General features: G+C 47.3%; 1 non-coding gene across 1 annotated transcript; it reads right to left on the reverse strand.

Moving 5' to 3' along the window:
• Positions 1-2349: 2349 nt before the first annotated feature.
• On the reverse strand, positions 2350-2421 carry TRNAD-GUC (transfer RNA aspartic acid (anticodon GUC)). Its single transcript has one exon. It is a non-coding gene; the product is annotated as a tRNA-Asp (tRNA).
• Positions 2422-6697: the final 4276 nt, after the last annotated feature.

Below are 6697 nucleotides of genomic sequence, written 5' to 3' on the forward strand. Positions count from 1 at the left end.
AGGAGATGGGGAGGGAAGGAACTTAGCTCTAAAAAACTCAAAACTCAAGCTGGGGCCCCGAGCGAGAGCACAGTAGGGAGGGCGTTGGCCTGGCACGCGGCCAACCCATGTTTAATAAGTCCCTTGTACTCTAGTTAAAATGAAGGCAGTTGGGATGGAGAAGGGGTCACTGAGTCAGTGAGGGTTGGAGGGGTCGCTCGGGATGGGAGATGTGTGCTGAGAGTAGATCAAGGACCCAACGTGACAGCCTCTTGGTCTCTGCATTGCAAACCTCGATGCCCCAAGGGAGAGTGAGAGTCTGGGGGAGATTGTCTGCCATGGAGGCAGGGGAGGGTGGGATGGGGGGATACTGGGGACCTTGGTGGTGGGGAATGTGCCCTGGTGGAGGGATGGGGGTTCCATCACTGTATGACTGAAACTCAATCATGAAAGTTTCGTAACTGTATCTCATGGTGATTCGATCTTTAAAAAGTGTAAATGATTGTATGCACAATAAATAGTTTAGGGGCCAGAGTGATAGCACAGCGGGGAGGGCATTTGCCTTGCATATGGCCAACCCGGATTTGATCCCCGACATCCCACAGGGTCCCACAGCACCGCCAGGAGTGGGTCCTGAGGGCAGAGGCAGGAGGAAGCTCTGAGCACTGCCAGGTGTGACAGAAATGGATGGAAGGAAGGAAGGAGGGAGGGAGGGAGGGAGGGAGGGAGGAGGGAAGGAAGGAAGGAAGGAAGTAGGGAGGAAGAAGGGAGGAAGGGAGGGAGGGAGGAAGGAAGGAAGGAAGGAAGGAAGGAAGGAAGGAAGGAAGTAGGGAGGAAGGAAGGAAGGAAGGAAGGAAGGAAGGAAGATGTAGGATATAAGAGGTTTGTCCTTTCTGCCTTGCCACAGAAAGAAAGAAAGAAAGAAAGAAAGAAAGAAAGAAAGAAAGAAAGAAAGAAAGAAAAAGAAAGAAAGAAAGAAAGAAAGAAAGAGCGAGCCGGACAGATGGCTTAACAGCCTAGTGTAGTCTGCACTGGAGCTCTGGAACCAGCCAACGCCCAGCCCCGCATGGTCCTATCCCGAGCGTCCCCGCCCAGAGCTGGGCACAGGTGCTGAGCACCGCCAGGTGTGGCCCCAAAGAGCCCAAACAAAGAAAGGTCCCTGCTTAGAGGGAAACTGTGCTATTCAGACCTGGGTTCAAGAGTCAATAGTAAAGGTAAAGGTAAAGGCCCTCCCGTTGATCGTCGATTTGCTCGAGCGGGCCCAGGAACGTCTCCATTGGAGACTTTGTTGTTACTGTGTCTGGCATATCGAATACTCTCGGTAGCTTGCTGGGCTCTCCGAGAGGGGCGGAGGAATCGAACTCGGGTCGGCCATGTTGGCCGCGTGTAAGGCGAACGCCCTACCGCTGTGCTATCGCTCCAGCCCGGGGGCTGGAGAAACAGCACAGCAGGTAATTTTGCCTTCGTGGAGGTCTCGAAGCGAATTATTTTCACACACACACACACACACACACACACACACTCTCTCTCTCTCAAATTCACACCCATGCCGCCACTCTCGAAGCGAATTCATCCAAATCAATGGGTATTCCGGTCTCCACTCTGCTGATGTTAATTTTAATTATTTAGCGCAAGAGAAAACTTTTTTTTTTTTTTTGCTTTTTGGGTCACACCTGGTGATGCTCAGGAATTTCTCCTGGCAGTGCTCGGGGGACCTTATGGGATGCCGGGGATCAAACCCAGGTTGGCCGCACGCAAGGCAAACGCCCTCCCCGCTGTGCTATCACTCCAGCCCCGAACTTCCTTTTTTTTTTCTGATTTTATTTATTTATTTATTTATTTATTTTTAATTTTTATTAGTGAAACACCATGAGGTACAGTTGTAGACTTACAAATTTTGTGCTTGGGTTTCGATTATACAATGATCAAATACCCATCCCTCCACCAGTGCCCATTTTCCACCGAACTTCCATTTTTATTCAAAAGCCATTGCCTCTCTCCAAAGACAGTGTAATTCTCACTTACATCTTCTGCCCATGAAACCCCAGGTCATTCATCATTCATTGCGCTGTGTGAAGACTCCCTTGTCCATAAAGGCTTCTAAGCGTTCGCTTATGCAAGCTTACCACAGATAAGTTAAATGAGATTTTTAAAAAATGGGGCTGGAGCGATAGCACAGCAAGTAGGGCGTTTGCCTTGCACGCGGCTGACCCGGGTTCAATTCCCAGCATCCCATAGCACCGCCAGGAGGAATTCCTGAGTGCATAAACCAGGAGTAACCCCTGTGCATCGCCGGGTGTGACCCAAAGAGCCTACATATAAATATATATAGTGAAAAATAAATAATATATATAGTGAAGAGTCATGTACCTCCCCGTCGGGGAATCGAACCCTGGTCTCCCGCGTGACAGGCAGGGATACTCACCACTATACTAACGAGGACAGGACTATATTTCACTATATATATTCACGATATATAATATAATTATTTATGAAAATAAATAATATATATGGTAATATAATATATAATATATAAATAAATATAACATAATATTTTATATTATATAAAATATTAAATATATTTTATATTATATAAAAATAAAAAATATATTTTATATTATATAAAGAGTCCTCTTCTACCCTGTGCCTGACTGTCTCCTCCAGGGCCCAACAGCTGAAGACCTCCGGGCCCCAGCCAAGGCCATGCTGGGACCACTCTCCACACACTTGGATGAGCCTCACGCATAAAAGAACTGGCAGAGGAACCCAGGTGTGTGAGACCCGGGGCTGAGATCTCCAAGCCTGCACGGTTTGGGACTGGACCTGCCAGTAGCTAGACAGTTACACCCACCAACTGCCGTGTAACCCCAACAACGGCCAGGATCCAGAGATTATCAAACTCAGCTCCCGGAAGTGACATCTTATCATCTCATTCCTACTTTGGACAAACTGGCAGGCTCCCGAATGTCACCTGCCCACACGGCAGAGTCTGGCAAACTCCCCGTGGCGTCCCCAATATGCCAAATACCAGCAACAGTGATGGGTCTCATTCTCCTAACCCTGAAAGAGCCTTGAATATGGCACTTTTTTTAAAAAATCTCAGGGCTAGGACGAAGGAGACATTACTGGGGCCTGCTCGAGGCAATCGACGAACAACAGGGTGGTCGTGATCGTGATCGTGAATATATAATAATATATATTTCACCATATATATTTCACTATAGTGAAAAATAAATAAAAAAGAGCAACAGTTAATTTGAAAAGTAAAAAATGAACTAAAAAAAGCCAAATTGATCAAATAAATATTATTTTTAAAAATTTTTTAAAAATTAAAAAAAAATCATTAACATACAGATTGTTAAATCTTGCACATCAAAAAAAATTGTTGCAGGGTTCTAACACCATTTTTCGTAGCGTTTGTTGAATGAATATTTAATTCAGAAAGCTACGGAAATAATAGGTAATTATATCTCTATCAGAACACATATTGACGTGTCGTTTCAAAGACCCTGATGGAGCTTTGTGCTGGCAGGGAGTTGATCCGCGGAGCACAAAGAGAAAGTCTTAAGGTTGCCAATCGTATGTTCATCAGGAGAGCTCCGAGGAGAGGGTCCCTGCATGCCAACGAGGCACTAAAAAGAACCTGAGCGCCTTCCGCAGACCTTGTTTAGGCAAAGGAAGAAATGCCAAACAGGTCCCAAAGTGAGCTGAGGAGAGGGAAGAAGTTCTAAGCTTTCCTGGCCTCAAAGCAGATGCAACAGCCTGTGAGAGTCAGACTTGGGAAAACAGAGAAGGTAGAAGAAAAACCCACTCCTAGTTCTGGAAAATTCGCAGTTTTTCTCTCTGGGGTTCCTGCTAATGATTTTTGCTTTCTTTTTCCTTTTTTTCTTTTCTTTTTTCCCTCTTTCTTTCTTTCTTTCCTTCTTTCCTTTCTTTCTTGTTGTCGTTGTTCCTTGTTTTTTTTTTAAATTTTTTTTTTTTAATTTTAGGTCACACCCGCTGGTGCTCAGAACTGACTCCTGGCTCTGCACTCAGGGATCACTCCTGGCGGTGCTCAGGGGACCCTATGGGACCCTGGGGATCGAACCCGGGTCAGCCGCGTGTAAGGCAAACGCCTCCCTGTGACTCTGTTATTATTATTATTATTATTATTACTATTATTTTTTTCTTTTTGGGTCACACCCGGCGATATTCAGGGCTGAATCCTAGTTCTGCACTCAGAAATTACCCCTGGCAGTGCTTGGGGGACCCTATGGGATGCCGGGGATCGAACCCGGGTCGACCGCGTGCAAGGCAAGCAAACGCCCTCCCTGCTGTCCTATGGCTCCGGCCCAAACTCCAAATGTTTAAAACTCCATATTTCAAGGCATTTTAAACATATGGAGGGGCTGGAGCGGTAGCACAATGGGGAGGGCGTTTGCTTTGCACGCGGCCGACCCGGGTTCGATTCCCGGCATCATCCCCTAGGGTCCCCCCAAGCACCGCCAGGAGTGATTCCTGAGTGCAGAGCCGGGAGTCAGGTCTGAGCATCTTCGGGTGGGACCTCAAAAAAGCAAAATAAATAAATATTTAAAATGTATAACTGAGCGGGTAGGGCGTTTGCCTTGCACACGGCCAACCCGGGTTCAATCCCCATCATCCCATGGGGTCCCCTGAGCACCACCAGGAGTGATTCCTGAGTGCAGAGCCAGGAGGGACCCCTTAGCATTGCCAGGTGTGACCCAAAAAGCAAAAAATAAATAAATAAATAAATAAATAAAATAAAATAAAATGTATAACTATGACTTGCCATTTATAATAACAATTTAAAAAGCTAAACATTTAAAATGGAACGTTAGGGGCTGGAGCAATAGCACAGCGGGTAAGGCATTTGCCTTGCACGCAGCCGGACCCGGGTTCGGTTCCCAGCATCCCATATGGTCCCCTGAGCACCGCCAAGGGTAATTCCTGAGTGCAGAGCCAGGAGTAACCCCTGTGCATTGCCGGGTGTGACCCCAAAAGCCAAAAAAAAAAAAAAAATAAAATGGAACGTTTAAAAAAAAGGGATTAAAAAGGATTCTTTTTTTTTTTTTCCTGAGAAAGAGAGAACTTGGGTCAAGGATGGAGAGACACTGTCAGTGGACTCAGCTTCTCTGTAATAATCACCCAGAGACGCCCCCACAGCTCTCCATGACCCTGCCTGCTCCAAATACACCCCCCATCTGTTGTCTCTTTATAGGTAATGGTTTTGTAAGAATTAGCCTTGACCACGCCGGTCTCCCTGTAATAGAATCTACTAATATTAGCCCGGAGATAGGGGAATTGACCTGAATACCTCAAGGTAGGAACCGGTGAGATTTCGAAGTTGGCACCGCCAGCCGCTCCAAGGACGGGAGGTGGGAGACAGGATCGGTCCCCCCCAGTCAATAAAAGGCTGAGATTTAGTTTTGTGTTTGGGGGGTTTGGGGGGATGAGGTTTGTCCCACCCCCACTCCTTCTCTTCTCTGGGGTTCCTGCTAATGACTTTCGCTTTCTTTTTCTTTTCTTTTCTTTCTTTCTTTCTTTCTTTCTTTTCCTTTCTTTATTGTTATCGTTGTTCCTTGTTTTTTTTTTTATTTTTTTTTATTTTAGGTCACACCTGCTGGTGCTCAGAACTAGGTACTCCTGGCTCTGCACTCAGGCATCACTCCTGGCGGTGCTCGGGGGACCCTATGGGATCCCGGGGATCGAACCCGGGTCGGCTGCCTGTTAGGCAAACGCCCTCCCTGCTGTCCTATGGCTTTGGTCCAAACTCCAAATGTTTAAAATTCCATTATTTAAAACTCCAGAAGATCTTGGCCAACCAGGCTAGTGATTCAAGGCAAGGATCTCAGAATGTAGGGCTCTTGGGTCTCCAGGATTGCGGCGAGCCAGGCCACCCCAGAATATATTTGGGGGTCTCCCAGGATATGACCAGAGATCAAGCCAGGATTGGCTGCACCCAGGGCAAGCTCCTTCACCCTCATACCTTCTCTTCAGCCCTGGTCCGAACAACAAAGGGAAAATCGTTTTTAATTTTATTCAGGAAGGGCTGGAGAAATAGCACCGTGGGGAGGGCACTTGCCTTGCACAAAGAGGACCAGCTTGAATACCCCGAACCCCAAAGAAAGTAATTTTTTTTTTGCTTTTTGGGTCACACCCGGTGATGCACAGGGGCTACTCCTGGCTCTGCACTCAGGAATCACTCCTGGCAGTGCTCAGGGGACCCTATGGGATGCTGGGAATCGAACCCGGGTCGGCCACGTGCAAGGCAAACGCCCTCCCTGCTGCTGTGCTATCGCTCCAGCCCCAGAAGGTAATTCTTGAGTGCAGAGCCAGGAGAATCCCTGAGTACCGCTGGGTGTGCCCCCTTCCCCCGCAAAATATTTTTAGGGGTTGGAGTGATAGCACAGCGGGTAGGGTGCTAGCCTTGCACGCGGCTGACCCAGGTTCGATCCCCGGCATCCCATAGGGTCCCCCGAGCACCGCCAGGAGTGATCCCTGGTGCAGAGCTGGGAGTCAGCCCTAAGCATCACTGAGTGTGACCCAAAAAGAAAAAAATATTTTTTTAATAAGTCCTTATTAACTACCGGGAAAAATCCAGTCTGGGAAAACAAAATTGATTCCCCCCACTGGCATTTTACCACGATTGAAAACAAATTTTTCATTAAAAAATAGAACTTGGGGGGCTGGAGCGATAGCACAGCGGGGAGGGCATTTG

This window comes from Sorex fumeus, unplaced genomic scaffold (assembly GCF_029834395.1).
Source record: "Sorex fumeus unplaced genomic scaffold, SorFum_2.1 ptg000195l, whole genome shotgun sequence".
Lineage (NCBI taxonomy): Eukaryota > Metazoa > Chordata > Mammalia > Eulipotyphla > Soricidae > Sorex > Sorex fumeus.